This window comes from Rhamphochromis sp. 'chilingali' (assembly GCF_963969265.1).
Source record: "Rhamphochromis sp. 'chilingali' genome assembly, chromosome: 6".
Taxonomy (NCBI): Eukaryota; Metazoa; Chordata; class Actinopteri; order Cichliformes; family Cichlidae; genus Rhamphochromis; species Rhamphochromis sp. 'chilingali'.
This window is the reverse complement of record NC_137933.1, coordinates 26,252,228-26,271,708: the sequence shown is the minus strand read 5'-3', so window position 1 is coordinate 26,271,708 and position 19,481 is coordinate 26,252,228.

Genomic DNA, 19,481 nt, shown 5'->3' with positions numbered 1-19,481 from the left:
TTTCTTATTTCTCTTCATCTGTTTGACCTTGTTAGATTCAATGATCCTCTCATATTACTCTGACAGAGAGATGAAGAGAATGATTGAGAGGGACAGAAGTTTTAGCCCAGATGATTAAAATGGAATAAAAGGTTTTATTTGGAGAGCAAATCAGTCCCTCCATCGTTTTTTACCCCGAAAATCAGTTTACCTGTCGAGCATTATCGAAGCGGTCAGAGCAACTTATTGTGTAACCATGTGTGTAGTTGTTATCTTGGTATCCTAATTTACTACATGTTCCGTAAGACATGCTAACATGGAGACACAGACGTGGTTGATGGTAATTCAGAAAAACAACAGATGGTTATAAATGTGTAAAGTAACTTGTTTTCATAGACTGCATGGTTGTGAGCCAACAGCTTTTGCTGTGTGCAGCCACCAGAGGCAGCACTACGCAACTGATTACAAAATTGAAGCTTTCTTTCATTTTAAAAGTTTTTGGGCTCAAATAGCATGACAGCCACATCCATGATTGCCATATTGCCAGGAAATATATCTCTCCTGTAAGTAAGTTGCTTATTTTTGAATACCGTAGAAGAAATAAGCTCCGTAAGCTAACACAGCTGATTTAAATGGCTAAATTACCTCATCAGCATGTCTCGAAGTTCTCCAGAGGCCTGGTAATGAACTAATCGTTTGATTCAAGTGTGTTGACCCAGGGTGAGATCTAAAACCTGCAGGACACCGGCCCTTGAGGCCTGGAGTTGGAAACCCCTGTTGTATGGCAGCATGACTTTAGTAGAGATACATAGTATATGAGCAGGGTTCTGGGGCACACTTGGCATATTACTATAGGTGAATTCACCTGCAACAATTGAAAGCTTCAACAGGCCTTAACTTGCATAAACTCAAGCAAATATTTAAAAAGTAATGTGTCTTATAATATAGAAAGCTGTCTCTTGTCAAAGACTTCTTTGACCTGACTCGGTTCTGTAACACATCAGCAAACTGTGGAGCAAGCATATTCTTGTTTGTGTTACCTGCCAGTTCAGGTCCATGAATAAAAGTGTCATTTCTGACACTACTGCAGAAGTTTGCAGCAAGCTCAACACCCATCAGAGTAGCTAGAGATTATATGAGCTAAGACCCAAAGTGCCATTCTGATGCCACTGAAAGTGCTACAGCTGTGACAGGTACCAGTGCAGCAAAAACTATTCTGTCATGTTGACAGGTGAGCATACTCAAATTTACTCTACTCACATATAGTGTTTGACTTTGCACACATACCATTTTTGACAGTTGAGCTGCAGTGAATCATATCACTGGCAGGGCGGATTGAATGTAGCTTTATTTTCCTTCAGTACTAATAACAGTCATAATCGTACTGTACGCAAACGCGCGTTCCAACTTCTTATCTGGTGCGCATCTTTTATTTTGACCCCGAATGCGCTCCTGCGGACCACTTGTGTGCAGCCCTGCCTATAACCATCCCTTTCTTGTTGAAAAAATGAGGTAAAATTACCTAGAGACTCAGGTGTATGTCTTTGTTGGCTATATTTACAGCAGCTGTAGGGAATGGAGTTAAAGTCATTTTGCTTTTCTAAAATCAGAAATATTAACAAGCACTTCTGGCAATGTAGCCTAATATACATTCTACCACAGAGATGCTTTCAGGTGCGGGTCCCAAAACAGAACAGAAGAATCTGAGATGAAATATTTAAAAAACAATTACAGACTTTTACAGAAATTTCTCTGAACTTTAACATAAATTTAACATAACTAAAGAGCTAGCATATTCTTGTTTCAAGGTCAAATGACTTGTGTTAATTCACTATAATACAGTGCTTCTGTTCATATGACCTTATTGACAAAAATACTTATGTATGTCATATTTTATTATCGTCATGTTTTGTGTACCAGCATGAGCGCCAGGCACTGTTGCCTTGTGTGTGTGTGTGTGTGTGTGTGTGTGTGTGTGTGTGTGTGTGTGTGTGTGTGTGTGTGTGTACAAAAATAATGCATTAAATCTGTAGTTCAGTATTTTACCACTAGGGCTCTCCCTAGTGCCATGCAAACAAACGCCCTCTCTTTGGAAATGGTAAATAGGCTTCCAAGTCAGAACACATCTAAATCGCCTTTACTTGCATAAAGAGAGAGCTGCACTGGTAATATGCACAAAATGTTACATGAGATGGACACAGTATCAGGAAAATTATACAAAACTGGATTATACGATACAATTAAGTAGAATGAACCAAAAGTAAACGAAATTTTATCATGTATCAAGTTGCATTTAAATCTTTTTTTAGTAATGCAATCTGCTCAAGAATAGATGCACAGACGGGAATATACAAGACTGAGATGTTTCTTGCCTGTTGTTGCCATAAACATCAGAGTCTCCTTCACTCAAAAATCAAAGTGACGTCTTTTTGTTCACCTTTGTTGTGCAGATTGAAGTATGTTCAGGATCAAATAGCAGAAGGTTGTTTCAGATGAATCTGCTGAGAGTGGGAATTTTGTTTGTGACTTGTAAATGCAATCTTGATTTGTGACATAAGAAAAACCAGGGACTAAACCATAATTCAACTTAAACCAGTGTGATGTGAAACCTTGCAGCTGCTGTGGTTTCCAAATGCACAGTTCAATCCTGTTAGCCCCATGAAAGATGTATATGTATTCGTTAGAAGTTAGACCACCATCATCATTCATATGACACATTCTAAAGTCAGCTCTGTGTCATAACATGTCCAGTTTGTGTCCATATATACTGCATATATTAGTTATCAATGCAAATACACATACACATCCAAATACACATTAAGGTTTGAAGAAAAGTGGGGAGACTTAAAACTTTTGGCAGATTTTAATGAGAATACCAAATCTGTACGGTTCAGATGCTTTTGTCCATCACCATGCTTTGATGTTGCTGCACAATTTTTTAGGCCTCATATCCACACCTCTGCTTTTGTGTCCCCTCTCCTGACTAACTCTTATCTATTTCCCCGAATCCTCGTTTAATTCAATGAAATGCACAACGCATGGAAGCAGTCGTTCTTGTATTTGATATTCTCTTTCCCAGGTAGAGTGTAGATATAGTTAGAGCCTAATTTGTCAGTTGTAATTAAATGTGATCGAACTCTGAAGGTCCATTATCTCTAATAAAGGCTGCTTTAAGTAATTATAATGCAGACTTCTGAGAAGACATCAGCACAGAGATTTGATAATGATCAGTACAAGGACCGGTCAAGGGTGGAAAACAAACTTGAAAGTAACTTAACAAATTTCCTGTGATACCACAAGTGACATTTTCTCACATTGATATTCACAACTATGTTTGCACTTTTAACTCGTAAACTGAATTCTGACTGAGGTATTGCTGGGAGCAGAGAGAATTTGTGAAATGAAGTGTAACTGTTTTGGTATTAGTATGCGTCAGGAGGTCCCGATGAGGCAAATGATACATCACTTCGCCCTTAAATTACCTAATGACAACGGATATCCCCAAAGATAACATTTTCTTCTTGTATCCATATCATTTGATATGGATGAAAATGACACATTGTTTTCCACTGACTGAACTCTTCCCCAGTGGTATAATTTTAATATGTGAACTCAGTGGGTGGTGGATTGAAAGTCAGACTCAGAACCAGACAGACTGAGTCTCATTAACTGAGGCGCCTCTGAACTACACGGTGGAATAGAACGTTAAAATTATCTTAGTGCCTGTCGTGCCTCTGCAGCATATGCTTCAGTTTGCATGAATCATGCGCGTACAGTAAATAAAGCAATACAACTTTTTCTGTGTCAGGGCAGTTGAGCTTTAAATAGACAAACCTTTAGGGTTTTCAGTACAGTGGTTGTGTGTGGTGTGATTCAGGCTGCCATTTCATGTAATTCTATTGATTATATCTGCCTACTCCAGTCGGTGCATCATAGCGAATTCCACTCTGCAGAAGTTCAGTCCACCTCCTTAAAAAAATGAGGGGACCACAGCCATGACCTGCTTACTCTAAGTTTAAAACTTTCCAAAGTTTGTCACTCATAACTGACTCCATGAAGCTAAAATAACTGGATGTCCCTTTCTGCCTTTGCTTTTCCTTTCATGCACTCTCATATTTAGTGTTTTTGCAGTACGCTACTCTAGGGGCTGTCAAAGATACTTAACAGACAAATCATATGATAATAATGTATTGCAGTTGCTGTTACATTTATATGATTGAGATTTCTGTATTTTATTACTTGTGTGACCATTTGAGAATCAAAATGTTATTAACCTTATTAAATAAATTAAGAAATCTAAATATTTGTCTGGTTAAACTGATCAACTAATGAACTAATTTGCTTGAAATACCTTTAAGTTGACATTTATTTTTCCACCAACTTCTCTATTATCTGCCAGAGATAGTGATTAGGAGAGGACCCAGATGCAGGACACAAAGGAGTAACAAACAAGAGCAATCTGTTTAATCAAGGCTGATGATGAGATTTGCGCATTAACAAAGTCCAAAAGGTAAAAACACAAGATGCACAGTGACATAGGTCAGCTAGAGGAACCTAACAGATAAACTAGATGTGGGAGACACTGGAGGATGTATATACAGAGCACTAATTAGAGAAAGAGACACAAGTGAGGGCAGAAAAACAACCGGGGAAAGCAATCAGGGAGAAGCACAGAATCACAAAGGAGGGAGAAGACAGGAAGTAAAACTAAAATTAAACACAAAAGAAAACAAACCTTCAAGATAAAACAGGCAATAGCTAAAGGACACTAACAAAGACCTGAAGAAAATTACTGAATAAGAAATCAGGGACAAGCGAACACAGCAACATAGACTAATACAGTTACTAATAATATACAGGGTGGGCCATTTATATGGATACACCGTAATAACATGGGAATAATAATAATAATAATAATAATAATAAACTTTATTTATAAAGCACACTAAAAAACCAAGGTGCTTGACAAAAATAAAATAGGAAAAGGGAGATGGGAGGGAAAAGAGAAAGGACCTGGCACGTATCAATTATAAAAACCTTGACAATCGTAAGATATAAAAGTAGTACACAAGCATAACGGATAAAAATGTACCAACGCACACCAAGTGTTAACTAGGTGGAAAGGCAAGATTAAACAAATAAGTCTTCAGCCGTGATTTAAACAGTGGCATAGAGTCAGACGCCCGAATAGCAGCAGGAAGGTTGTTCCATAAGACCGGGGCAGCTACAGCAAATGCGCGGTCACCGCGAGACTTCAGCCGAGAACGAGGTTGCTCCAGAAGAATTTGGGTAGCAGATCTAAGTGCTCTGACAGGAGTGTGTAACCTGAGAAGCTCATTGAGGTAGCTCGGCGCCAAATTATTAATGGTTTTGTAGGTGAAAAGTAATATTTTAAATTGAATACGGTATTTAATTGGAAGCCAGTGCAAGCCAGCAAGAACAGGAGTGATGGAAGAAAACTTCCTGCTACCTGTCAAAAGGCGTGCCGCCGCATTCTGGACAGTCTGCAATCTAACGAGAAGGGTGGAGGAAAGGCCAATGTAAAGAGAGTTGCAGTTGTCCAACCTGGAAGTCACGAATGCATGAATGAGTTTTTCCAGGTCAATGTGCGGAATATAGCGCTTAGCCTTAGAAATGAGGCGCAGCTGATTAAAACTAGACCTCACAACAGCAGACACTTGCTTGTCAAATTTAAGCGAGCTATCCAGTAGTATGCCCAAATTACTGGCATAATCAGAAGGAGAGCTAGCAAAAGGCATCAGAGCAGCACACAGTTGGTCACGAGGGATTTTACTATCAAACACCACGATCTCCGTTTTCTTTTCGTTCAGGACAAGTGAATTACTCTTGAACCAACCTTTAACCTCACGCATGCATTCACGAAAATAGTGAAAAGGCATAGCAAGATCGTCAGTAATCTCAAAATAAATCTGTATATCATCAGCATAGCAATGAAAGGCAAAATTAGACTTCTCAAAAATTGCTCCAAGAGGGAGCAGATATAGCGAAAAGAGAATAGGGCCTAATACAGATCCTTGAGGCACACCACAGTGTACAGGTACCGAGGAAGATGAGAAGTTGCCCAAATTAACCGAAAAAGACCTGTCAGCAAGATAAGATTTAAACCAGTTGAGGGCAGTGCCTCTTATACCCACAGTATGCTCAAGTCTTAGTAGAAGAATGTTATGATCAACCATATCAATAGCAGAGGAAAGGTCCAAAAAAACCAGGACCACAGAGCGTCCAGAGTCAGTGCTTACAAATAGGTCATTGAGAACTCTAAGCAAGGCCGTTTCAGTGCTGTGCCGTGGCTTAAAGGCAGACTGAAATTTCTCTGCAATGTTGTTCGCGTCTAAGTATGCCTGAAGCTGAGAAAGAACTAGTCGCTCCAGGATCTTGGAATGAAACGGAAGCTTAGAGATTGGTCGATAGTTCAAAAGATCATAACAATCAAGATTCTTTTTTTTTCAGAATAGGCTGGACTACAGCATGCTTAAAGGCCAGTGGGACACATCCAGAGAGTAGAGAAAAATTCATTAAGAATAGAATGCTCGGTCCAATTACATCAAAACAGCCCTTAACAATGCGTGATGGGAGAATATCAAACACAGCATTGGTGTTTTTCAGTTGATCAACCAGCTGCTTCAGAGTCGAAAGCGACACGGGCTCAAATTGATGAAAAGTTGAATTACACTCAGAGGAAAAGACAGGATAAGAGGCAGACGAAGAGGAAAGCTTAAGGGATGAAACCTTATCTAAAAAAAGAATTTGAAAACGCTCACAAAGAGCTTGTGAATACAGTAAAAGCATATCAGGACAGGGATTAACAACAGACTTAAAATTTTTAAATAGCATACGAGGGTTGTGACCATTAGCCAAAATGACTTTGGAAAGAAAAGATGCCTTAGCCATTCTAGCAGCAGTTTGAAACTGTGAGCGGCTGGTCCATAACATATCATAAGAAACCTGAAGTTTATCTTTTTTCCACCTCCTCTCATCACGGCGACAGACACGTCATAAGGCACGTGTAGTATCATTTAGCCAGCAACGAGAGTAGGCTCTAGGGCGCTTCATTTTGATGGGAGCAACAGAATCAAGAATAAAAGAACAAACAGATAACAGGATATTAGCACAACCATCAACCGAACAGAGAGAACAGTCGTCAGGTACAGCCAAATCAGAGATAGATGAAAATAATGATAGCAAAGTATCAGCATAACTGAGCAGCAGTCAGGAATTATAGGCGCCAAATCTAAAAAAGACACAGCAAACTTTGACACAGCTTCAGAGCTGAGTACGCGTAGCGGACGAGAAAGTGCTCCAGGCTGCAGTCCAGCGGCAGATAAGCCAATATCAAAGGAAATTAGAAAATGATCTGAAATCCCAGCATCATTTATATCCTTAATACAAATATCCAGGCCATACGTAAAGACCAAGTCCAAAATATGGCCTTTAACGTGGGTTGGTTCATTTACCCATTAAAGGAGGTTAAAAGAGTCCATTAAAGCAAGAAAGTCTTTAGCAAGCAGGTCATTCTTACAACAGATGTGTATGTTAAAATCACTAAGAATAAGAATGGAATCATATTTAAAAAGAACGGAACCCAAGAAGTCGGGAAAGTCCGAAATAAAACACTTGTTATATTTTGGCGGTCGATAGACCAACACACATAAAGTGGTCGTGGAAGCAGTCATCTCCAATAACTGGACTTCAAAACTAGCAAAGTTAGAATGGTTGGTGATATTAAAGTCCTGTTTGTGGCACATTAGTATATGTGAGGGGGCAAACTCATCAAGATGGGTGGTGACCATGGTGGCCATTTAGAAGTCGGCCATCTTGGATACAACTTTTCAATAGAAAGAGGGCCATGTGACACATCAAACTTATTGGTAATGTCACAAGAAAAACAATGGTGTGCTTGGTTTCAACGTAACTTTACTCTTTCATGAGTTATTTACAAGTTTCTCTTTGTTCACAGCCATTGACATGTCGAAGAGGTTAACACGTGAGGAGTGGATCGAAATTGTGTTGATATCTGGTGAACGCAGTCATTGCAGCAGATTTCAATGCAAGACACCCTACGAGACCACCCATCTCCCATGCTACAGTTAGCAAACTGCTTGCTAAGTTTCGTGAAACTGGTTCAGTGTTGGATTTGCCAAAATGTAGAACTAAGAAACCAGCACTGGACTAAGACTCATTACTAGAATATAGATAAGACAGGAACAAAATACTTAATGTTAGAAAAACTAGTATTAATAGTATATATGAAATAGTAGACTTTCAATACATAAACTAAAACAGCAATTAGAAACTCAAACTAGCAATAAATAACGAATAACATAGAAAACAAACTCGATAACTTTAAAAAAATCACCTCAAACTTACACATCATTGTTTACACATCAGTTTGAGGATATAGCAGCTAATATAGCTTCATTGTGCTTCATGACAACACAGCAATCTCTTGAAATAGGAACAGGAAAAGTCTTGTAAGTGCTCAGTAGTTAGTGCAATGCTTGTCTTTGTGTTCCTCTCTGTAGTTCATGCTTGTATTTATCCAATTCATGGATATTTCGGTGAATGAAATACAATAAGTTAAGTGTTAAACAAGTGAAGACAGTCAGGCTATATTTATTCACTTTGATGTGTTGTGCTCTTAAAGAAATAAGCTCTGTGCTCATATTAAGGGTTTCATTAAATTTTTCTGGCAAGTGGCTCAAGTGACTATAATAACAAGAATGTGTCCTATTAAAGAAAAATGTCAAGTTTTCCACTCACACTTAAGGAAAGAACTCAGACGTAGGTGCTTAGCAGCTAAATATTCACTGCTTTTAAGTTTGTTACTGTTTCACACCAGAAAAAAAGTGTTGCCCCTGTATGTCTTTCCAAGTATTTATGAGGAAAAACCATCAAAAGTCTTTATACTTAATGTTGAACTGGGTTGGAAGCCACTTAGTAGTGAGTAACAGGCTGGTTCCTCCTTCGCAACTTGGCCATTAAAATCCAGCCCTGTCTCGGTTGTAATGGGAAACATCTAAAAGCCTTTGGCTGGGTGGAATATGCAGAGCTTTGGCTGTAGCATGAGCTGAAAACTGGCAAAGCTTACCTCTCTTATTTGGATTAATATCCCCTGCACCTGTCTTCTGGGAAATTAATGGGTGTTACTGTAAGCAGCCTTCTTTCTTCCTCAAATCTTTTCTGCTGATTTCTCACTTTCTTGACCCCTTCTGCCAGTTCTTTTTACCTCTCTCTGTTGTCCTTCCATACTTTCCCTCTGTAGATTAATTGCTCAGTGATACCATATGTTAAAGAGTGCTGAGCTCCCCTACCCAGCTGTTTGAAACCTGAGTAGTCAGCAGAATTTAGCTGCCTGGCCCTCACTTGCCACTTCTTATGCACTTGCTCCTTCCGTTTCCAGTCCTCTTCAATGGACCTCCTTCTGTCTTTTATCCTTCTCACTTGTGTGCTGCTTTCTTTGCAATATTCCCAGCTAGAAATGTCATGATGTGGCCAGTTTTAGTTTTATGATTACTTTTACTGTTGCAACCTAAACATTAAAAAAAAATGTTTTCAAGACAAAAAGTTTATTTTTGCAGATTTCTACAGATTATATAGGAACAAAATATCTTTACCATTTCTCTACAGGGGAAGTGAGGCCAGCTAAAGAAGAAAAGCAAAAAGGCGGTTGGTCCAAATGACATAGTTGTTCATGTATGAGGTGTAGATTTTTTGAACAGGTTGTTTAACACAGTTCTGGAGAGTGAGAGGATGCCTGAGGAAAGCAAAGGAAAGATGGCTGGTACTGATTTTCATAAAATGGGTGATGTGCAGAGCTGTAGCAAAAAGGGATAAAGCTGATGAGCCACACCATGAAAATGACAGACTGTTGAAGCTGGGTTAAGAAGAGAAGTGACAATTGGTGAACAGCAGTATAGTTTCATGTTGCGAAAGAGTACTACAGATGTGATATTTACTTTGAGAGTGCTGATGTAGAAGTATAGTGAGTGTCAGGAGTGGCACTGCGTCATTGTGGATGTAGAAAAGACATGCATGTGATAAGGTGTCAGTGAGCAGCCTGGGAGGAGAAAAGAATGAAGACCACAGAGAAGATTTACGATGTAGTAAATGAGGACATGCAGAGGGTTGATGTGACAGAACAGGTTGCTACCATACTGTATCATCTTCTTGTTTTGGCAACCTGTAAAGTGATGAGCCAAAAGAACAAGAGTAATCTAGATATTGCATTCTTGTATTAAAAGTAAATAATTATTATTCTAAAACTTTCACAATTAACTTGTTTGAATGAGTTCAGATCAATTCTGCTGTTTTCCTTTTAAAATCAGTTCCAAATCAGTGCCTAGTTAGCATAATATTTGCCATTTAACAAAAAGGTTTTATCATTTTATTTCTTGAGGAAAAACCAATACAATGCCTCAAAATAGCTGATTAATTGCTTTCCTTTGCCAATCAAAATGACACATTTAAAGGCCTTATTGGCTCTGCAAAGTTGTGATTGGCATTAACTGAATGATTGCAAAATAACCACCAAGTCAACAGATAATGAAAATAATTAATTGCAGTACTTCAACAGAGGCTGTCACGTTTGTTCTTTACTATGTTTATTGTGTATGACCCAACAGTTAATTGCTTTGTGTAGAGTGATGATAAAAGAGGCCTCTCTTTTGAACTGTTATTGTTTGTGCATCCTTGCCGTGGTTTGATTTTTAGAGGCTTATTGGGTTCCCTAACGTGATGGTAATTAGAATATTTACATTTTTTTTTACTCTGGCAATTTCAAGTCCTTTACATGCTGCACCTACAGTCAGAAGTCACCAAATCATGTCTGAGAGTTACTACAAATATTTGTGCATTACTTTAACTCATATACATAACAAGGATAAACAAATTTCAGCATAATTCATAAAATAAGATTACCTTCCATGTTAGAAGATGGCCTTGTGTGTGATTTGTGACCGCACACAGGGAAGTGAATGGGAAATGAGTGACTCTCTGCTGAGAGTGTGTGAGCAGTAACATTATCAGCTGATTGCCACAGCCGCTGTGAAGTGCATGCTGACAGGGTGATTAAGTTATTTAAATCAGTTCCATATACTCTATTGCCTAGATAGGACAAACCTTTCAAAAAATGAAAAAGAAGGTCTAGTGTCTTTTTGCATATATGGTCCAAACACAAGGTTACAACTGTGAGCCTTTGCTAGTGTGTGGGTTAAAGTCATGAAAAAACAAAAGGTTTTATGTGTGTATGACAACAAAAAAAGGCCAGCCCTTACCAAGTCTTGAAATTATAACAAAAATGGAACCAAAATGCCAAAGCAGCGGGTGGAATTTCTAATTTTATTCAATTTGGGTTTATTTATTTAGCACCTAGATCTAGTTGCCTCAAGGCACTTTATATTGTCAGATAAGGACCCTACAATAACACAGAGAAAACAGAAAAAACCCAACAGTCAGAATACCGCCTATGTGCAAGCATTTTGGTGACAACTCCCTTTTAACAGGATGAAACCTCTGGTAGAGGTTTCACAGAAGAGGGGCCTGAAAGCCGAAGGCTCTGCTTCCCACTATTGTCATGGTTTTGGGTCATTTTGACACAGCATTTTCAGTTTCTTGTATTTTGGTGTTTTTTATGTATTATGGTTTATTTTCTGATTCTTTAATTGTCCTGTTTTTAACATTATAATCCTAAGTTTCCATGTTGTTCTGGTTAAGAGTTTTGTTCTCAAGTTTTAGATCAGTGTCTAGTCTGTGTCTGTCATGTTTCCTGTTTTACTTTGAAAGTCTCATATGTTAGCGTATCCAGTGTTACTCTCCCCTGTGCTATCATCATGTTTCATTCGAGTCAGCTGTGTCCTCATGTGTCTCCAGTTCTCCTGATCACCTCACATGTGTATTTAAGTGCTCCGTTTCCCTTTGTTCATTGTCATGTCATCTGTGTTACCTGCCACCATGTCATCACAGTCAGAATCTTCACAATCTTTGTAGTTGAGTCTTAGTTTCTCTAGTTTAGTTTAGCCGCTGTCCCTGCTGTCATGCCACCTTGTTTCAGCCATAATAAAGGCTTGCCTTTTGTTTAAAGTTCAGTTTTGTCTAGAGATGGCACGATACCACTTTTTTATGTCCGATACCGATACCGATATCATAAATTTGGATATCTGCCGATACCGATATGAATCCGATATAATGTTTTTTAATCAACAAAACGGTTTTTCAAATATCTTGCTGCATTTTGTATAAGTTCATACTCAAGTTTAAAACAACAACTACACTAAAGCTATTCTGTTATACCTGTATGCAAAAAAAATATTTCATAGTTCAGCAATACTGATCAATCTAATAAACTCAAACCTGCACCATCCTCCCTATTCTGGTATTTTAAAGAGTACTTAGCATAAATATTAAGCAACCTAACTAATAGGGTTCCAACTCCCAGCAACAACAAAAATAAATAAATAAAAAATAGGGAACCACCCCTCACGCTCCACCTCATGATGCTTAATCGACGTAATCAACCTTAATTTGATGCAGTGTGAAAAAAAAATGCACAGAAATCAATTATTTTTCAAGAAATATTAAATAGATTCAACATCTTTCTTCAACAAAATTGCAGACTGCACAGATGGTACCTTCCCAAAGGAAAAAGTACTATAGCTTACTAGGGTATATTAGACTTAACAGTTACTATATACAATAATGGACTTCTATACATTTTACATCAGATTAAAACTTTGGGTGTAAGATTCAGATAAATATTAAATAATTAAAAGCTCGACATTTTAAATGAGAATAAGAAAGAAAATTATGTCTTTGTGCCCCCTTTTCCCTGTTAATGCCCTATCGGCCCCCCTGGCTAAACTTTGCTAGATCCGCCCCTGCACAGTTACCAGCGTCAGCTACGTAGAAAAAGATCCTGGAGTAGAAAGTAATATTAAATACATTCTAACAACAGCTGATCAAGCTTAAACGTTCTGCTGTTGTTCAGCCGCTGGTTTCCTCTTTCTGGTGCAAAGTGGGCCAAAAGCAAACTAGAGACACGGACTCGCGACAGAAAAGCCGATCAGCTGATCGTTAAGCAGTTTCACCATTGAAGTAGCAGCAGGAGAGGCAGTCGCTTGTTAAGCTTAACGCAGGAATGCTTTACAAACATTCAGAGATGGACTTACACACTTGCTTTACTTCTCTCGGGATAACTTTGTCGGAGATGAAATGCCGAGTTGCTAGCGAAGCTCCAAATGCTATCCAGACCACTGACATGTCCCGCATGCCACAGCCGCTCTATCACGTGATGCATACTGCTCCGACGTGCTAACCTGAGGTAAGTTAGGGTGTGTTGCAAGTTTTGTGAGGTGCTTTCGTGATATTTAATGGATCGGATTACATTTTTTATTTTTCTCCGATATCCGATCCAGTAATTTAGGTCAGTATCGGACCGATACCGATACGTAATATCGGATCGGTCCATCTCTAGTTTTGTCTCCTCGCCTGTGTCTGCTCCGCTCGATTTGCCCCGCAGACCGTGACAATTATACTTTTAGATACCCTAAGAACCACAAGTAAATCAGAGGAAAACGCTCTATTGGGTACTATTGCTCTATGGTACTAGAGGGTTTTTTAAGATAAGATGAGACCTGATTATTTTTTATCATTGTGCAGGAATTATCACCACTTTTCTTCCCATTGTTGCTGTTTGCAGACAACCATTTATGAACAGTTCTTTCAAATTATGCCAAAACCTTTAAGTCTTGTTGAGATCTGAAATTTTGACTGGGCCGTTGCAACACTTTCTTTTCTTTTTCAGCAATTCTGTTGTAGATTTTTTGGTGTGATTGGAATCATTGCTTGATCACTGCTAGACATCGTTTTTGGCATAGCTTTAGCTGTCAGACAAATGACCTTACATTTGACTCCAGAATACTGGCACTGTACATTTTCATCATCACTTTGATCCCACCTGTCCAAAGCACATTGTTCCAGAGGTTTTAAAGTTTGTTCAGATGAAGTCATGCTGCCATGTTCTTTTTGGAGAGAAGAGGATTTCTCCTTGGAAACCATTTTCAAACAAGCCACATTAGTTCCATTTTTTTTTCTAATTGCACTATCATATATGTTAATATTAACAACCTAATAGATGGTGGTACAGTCTGAGATGTAGCTCTTATCTTGGGGCGACCGTGGCTAAGGGAGTTGGGAAGCGCATCTGTAACCGGAAGGTTGCCGGTTCGATCCCTGGGCTCTCTGTCCTGGTCGTTGTGTCCTTGGGCAAGACACTTTACCCTACCGCCTACTGGTGTTGGCCAGAGGGGCCGATGGCGCGATATGGCAGCCTCGCTTCTGTCAGTCTGCCCCAGGGCAGCTGTGGCTACAACCGTAGCTTGCCTCCACCAGTGTGTGAATGAATAGTGGCATTGTAAAGCACTTTGGGTGCCTTGAAAAGTGCTATATAAATCCAATCCATTATTATGTATTTGTAGTTTTTCTGATCATTGCCGGGTCTGACCTTGGGGTGAATTTGCTCGGATTTCCACTCCTGGGAGAATTGGCAGCTGTCTTTTTCTAGTAGTGAATACTCATTCTCACCACGGAGTAATGAATTTCAGATTGTTTGGAAATGGCAATATAACCCTTCCCAGGCTGATGGGCAGCAATAAGTGCTTCTCTAAGATCTTTGTTGATGTCTTTTGTCCTTGACACTGTGTTAACACACACCTGAATGCTCCAGACTAGGAAACTGCCAAAAATTCAGCTTTTATAGAGGTGCTCATACTTTTTTTTTATGGTGAATTAATCAACTGTATTTGATAAGCAGTACCTGGCTTCTGCTCACCCTCCTAATTCCTATGAAAGCAGCAAGGTTGTGCAATTTTTTTCAAACTTAACTTTTACTAAAAAAATAATGATGCGTACATTACGTGCTGCAGAGATGGGCAGTAATGCGTCATCCGATTACTTTTTTCAAGTAACAACCAGTACAACGACCAAGTAAGGGATTACTATTGCAAAAAAGTAATTAGATTACTGTTACTTTCCCGTAAGCATTTTCCGTTACTGCGTTACTAAACCGTGATTTTGTTTGTGAGAATGTCTCATTATAATAACGTACAAGTGTGCGACGTCCATGGAGCAACAGACAAGTGTAGATCAACAGTGGATAATATGGAGTGCGGGAGAGAGTACGACCATGCAGCATTTAAAGCTTGGAAGTACTGACATTACTTTGAGTTTGAATCCGTAAAAAGTGACAAAAACATTAACATCTGCTGTAAACTCTGAGTGGAAAGAAAACTTTATTCTACAGCAAAATATTTAACTTCAAATATGAGCAAGCATCTCGCAAGCCAGCACGGGAATGTGAAATTCACAGAGAAACCCCCGGATCCCCCCACTGACATGGCCGGCATCGGGCAAACCTCCACCAACTCCGCTCCTGCTTAACAGGTGAAAATAGATTTAAGAGCAACAGGACTTAGTGCTGCTAAATCTTTATTTATTTTTTCTTGTGTTTTACTTGCATCTATCTGAAAGAGTGAGCGTAACCACAAAAAATTATTTTTATTTTATATGCTGGAATATGCAGAAAATAGGTTTAAATGTTAAACAAATGTCTTCAGGTCAAAGACTGTTGCATATAATTAAAATTTTGCTTGATGCAATGTGCATAAAGTTAAAAGATTAAAACTAATAAAACAATTTTTAAAAAGAGACTTTTTCATTTGATTCAATTTTGTATGCTGGATTATGCAGAAAAAATACAACTGGGCTGAAAGGTCTGTTGCTTTATTATGTATTCAGGTTGTGTATCATGTTAAGTAATGGGATTACTTTCTTGGAGAAGTAATCAGTAATTAGTAACTAATTGCTATTTTCAAGTAACTTGACCAACACTGATGTGCTGTACTTCATATGACTTACGTTTACCTAATTTTATGGTAATGAGCAACTTCTTTTTCAATTTTCTTTTTCACTAATTTGCAGTGACGGGTATTAAGCTATTTAGTGCTGTCAGCGTTAATCTTGTTAAAATTACGTTAATGCCATAACCGCATTAACGCAGCAAATCTCTATTAGCAAGTTATCGTGGCTCGTGGCTGGACGGCGCTAACGAGCTAACCGTGCTAACACGTTGACACCGTGCAGCCCCATGCACATTAATGCAGTTATGACGTTAACGTCATTTTAACGAGATTAACTCTGACAGCACTAAAGCTATTACTTAATGAAGCCTTTGTGACACTAGAGTAGACAAATAAAGAGAACAGATTTGATCAAGTGCTGTATGACTTTCTCAGTCACTAGAGTGCAATATCCAAAACAGCATTAACCAGTGTTCAAAATGAAGATGATAATCTCAATCGATATGGATGATGATTTAAAGCACCGTATAGTTTTTAAAAAAGTCAGTTCAACAAAATCAATCTCACAGGTGAACCTCGCAAATTTAAGGTATTGATGCCGACTAGTCTCTTTAAAATTCACAGAGACACAATGTGCTATCAGTGCAAACCAACTAACATAACATTTTGTTAGAGAAAGGCTACTGGTGCAATTGTATTCTCACCTACGTAAGTGTTTTCCTACGTAGGTGAGAATACAATCGCATCACCTGGTAAATTGCACTTCCTACATTGTGTACCGTTACTTGTCATACTGCTGCTGTCACAAAAAAGAATGTGAAATGAGGCAAAGCAAGGAATGAAAGCCAGAGTACCAGAGAGGCTTATTGAATACATAAATCACTTCCTGGATCGAGGGTATGTTGTTTCATTGCTAATGGATCTCCACTGGAAGTGCTCTGTAAATCACAGTAACCACAAGCAGTACTACTCAGAGGCGGGACTCCACAGGCAAAATGAGAAAGAAGACATTATTCTGTTGCTTTCTATTTTGTTTCCCCTTTTCCCTCCATTGCCCTCTTGCAGGGATTTTGGTCCATACAGAACTGCAAAATAAGCAGTATTTAGGTTACTGCCTTTCTGCTCTCTGGGTAAATAGGTACTTACTCAGCTCAGTGGGGGTGGTATTAATCCCTGATGCTGCACAAAAACCCCACACGTTTCTACCTGACCAGGCAGCTGTAATGTCCTCATGCATTGTTTCTCAAAGTAGTCTGAAACATGATTTAAATTCATGTGTTTTGCATCTGATGCTAAAAAAAAGGATTATTAAAAAACACTATTATTATGTCCATTTTCTTCTGATTGAAGTCCACATGGCTTAGTGATTAGAGTGTTTCTCTTGTATGCTAATGCAATCAAGGACGTCATGTGAATAATACCCACGAATGTCAAGATGCAAAATTTAAACCAATGCATGTAGTTGCAAGGTGATGGTGTGGTGCACTGTGATGTGTTACTGTATCCTCTCCAGACCCATATTTGTACCACAGGGGTTGAGGACCTGAACACCACAAGAGACTTACTCTGAGCATCTTTATTCATGTCAAAATAGTTTGGACATCAGGTTACAATATTATATATTTTAGTGAACCCACCTTTTTTACTTACTACTAAGCATCCATTGTGTAGGTCATTTAAAAATATCACTGCCAGTTCCACTGTTTTACATGGAAAGAATTGTTATTTAGAGATGGAAATTAATAATAACTTAGTGAGTCTGATTCCATTATCGATATCACTTATCTATTCGATTCCTTATAGATTCACTTATCGATTCGATTCCTTATAGATTCACTTATCGATTTTCATTAGGTTTTCATTGGCTCCACTTTGAGATTCATCAAAGTATGAGACTGAGATTCATTACTCAAAATAAGTATTGCACATATTACACAGAACACTTTTTTTTCAAAGTAATGCAGTATGTTAGTTAATTATTCACAGGAGAAATGAATTCATTGTACAACTTGTTACATTACTTGTGTTACTCTGTAAAATGTCCTGAAATGAACGGTCACATAATCACCATTTAACAACATGAACCTTAGGCTCCAGTTCCACACACCAACGCAAATTCCTATGCTAATGATGACACACATATGATCTTTCTCTTAGTATTTAGGTATGAGTACAAAGTCAACAACATAAAGATGAAAGATGAAAACCAGCACAAAAAGACTTTGCAGCAATCGACACAGTAATTCTACTTTAGCAATATGAAAAGGTAGAAACTGAGGCTGCGGCCTATGGAAGAGGATTAGGGCCACTGGGGGTAAAAAAAAAAAAAAGTGGTGACACCTCTTTTTTTATTCTGAGCAAAGAGTCAGAATTATGATTTTTTTTCTCAAACTTCTGAGATTTAACTAATATGAGTTGATCTTTTTTACAGTACTGAACACAGCCAGTCATTAGGCTGCAAAATTATATTTTTAATTCTACATTTCATTTTTTTTAGGTGAATTTTATTTTTAAGTATTTAGGGATCCACTTTAAAAACACAAGTTTTTATTTATTTATTTATTAAAGGCCATCTAAATGTGTTTCCAAAGCACAAAGTTAGCAATCATTTGAAATAATCATGAGATCAATATTGACTACACTATAACTGAGATTATGACTTCATGGTAGAGCAGCTATATTTGTCACTGGAGTAATGAGAGTTAAAATGGTGAATATGATTATAAACAATGTGTTTAGCTTCCTGCTTACACAACTATAACTTAAAACGTCCAATGTCATTTGCTTTGGTCATTTGTTAGACCATCCTATTACATATCATACATGAATACCTTGTTAAATACCTCCGATACTGTTATATGTGGAGGTGTTTTTAACGACATGATTCTTGCTCAATTTTCATAATAATTTATTTCTTTTTAAATTAATCAGTTCACGACAATCTCTGTAGGAATGATTTTGAAATGATGAGACAGATTCAGTAAGATGTCCACGGTTCCTGTCTGTTGCTTTATAAAGGTTGACAGTGATACTGACCCAATCTGTCTCTTTTCTCTGAGGGGTGACTTTGACTTAGTGACTGATTCCTTGTGCTTTAGCCTCGCTGAAGCGATTGCACAAATTCCTCAGTCAAAAAAAAAAAAAAAACTTATTAGAAGGGAGAGATAGGTGAACTCTGATCCCATGTCCACATCTGGCATGGTGCATTCACTCCACACTTTCACTTTCAAGGAAAGGGTGACGCGTAATCTTGGCTTTTGGCTTCAAGGCATCTGCGTGTTACAGTATTACACTTTTTTTCTCAGTTGCTTTGGCTCAAAGTGATACTTCAAAACATACTTTTTAAAACTCGTGTATACCAAAAATACCTTTGCTTATTCATTTATTCATTCATTCATTATTTCATAATGTTTGAAAATGATTTAGGACATCTATGGACATCTAAGATGGTTGTTGGATAAACACTGTTTTTTCCCCTCTTTACACTGCAAAGGAGAACATTAGGATCAGGAGCAACAGGCTTTCCAGTGAATCACAACCTAGTTCATAGTGCCTGTAATATGCCAATAACTTTCATGTTTTTCACACTAGTCCATATGTTTTCTTATGTGCAGTGCTGTGTAAATAGTT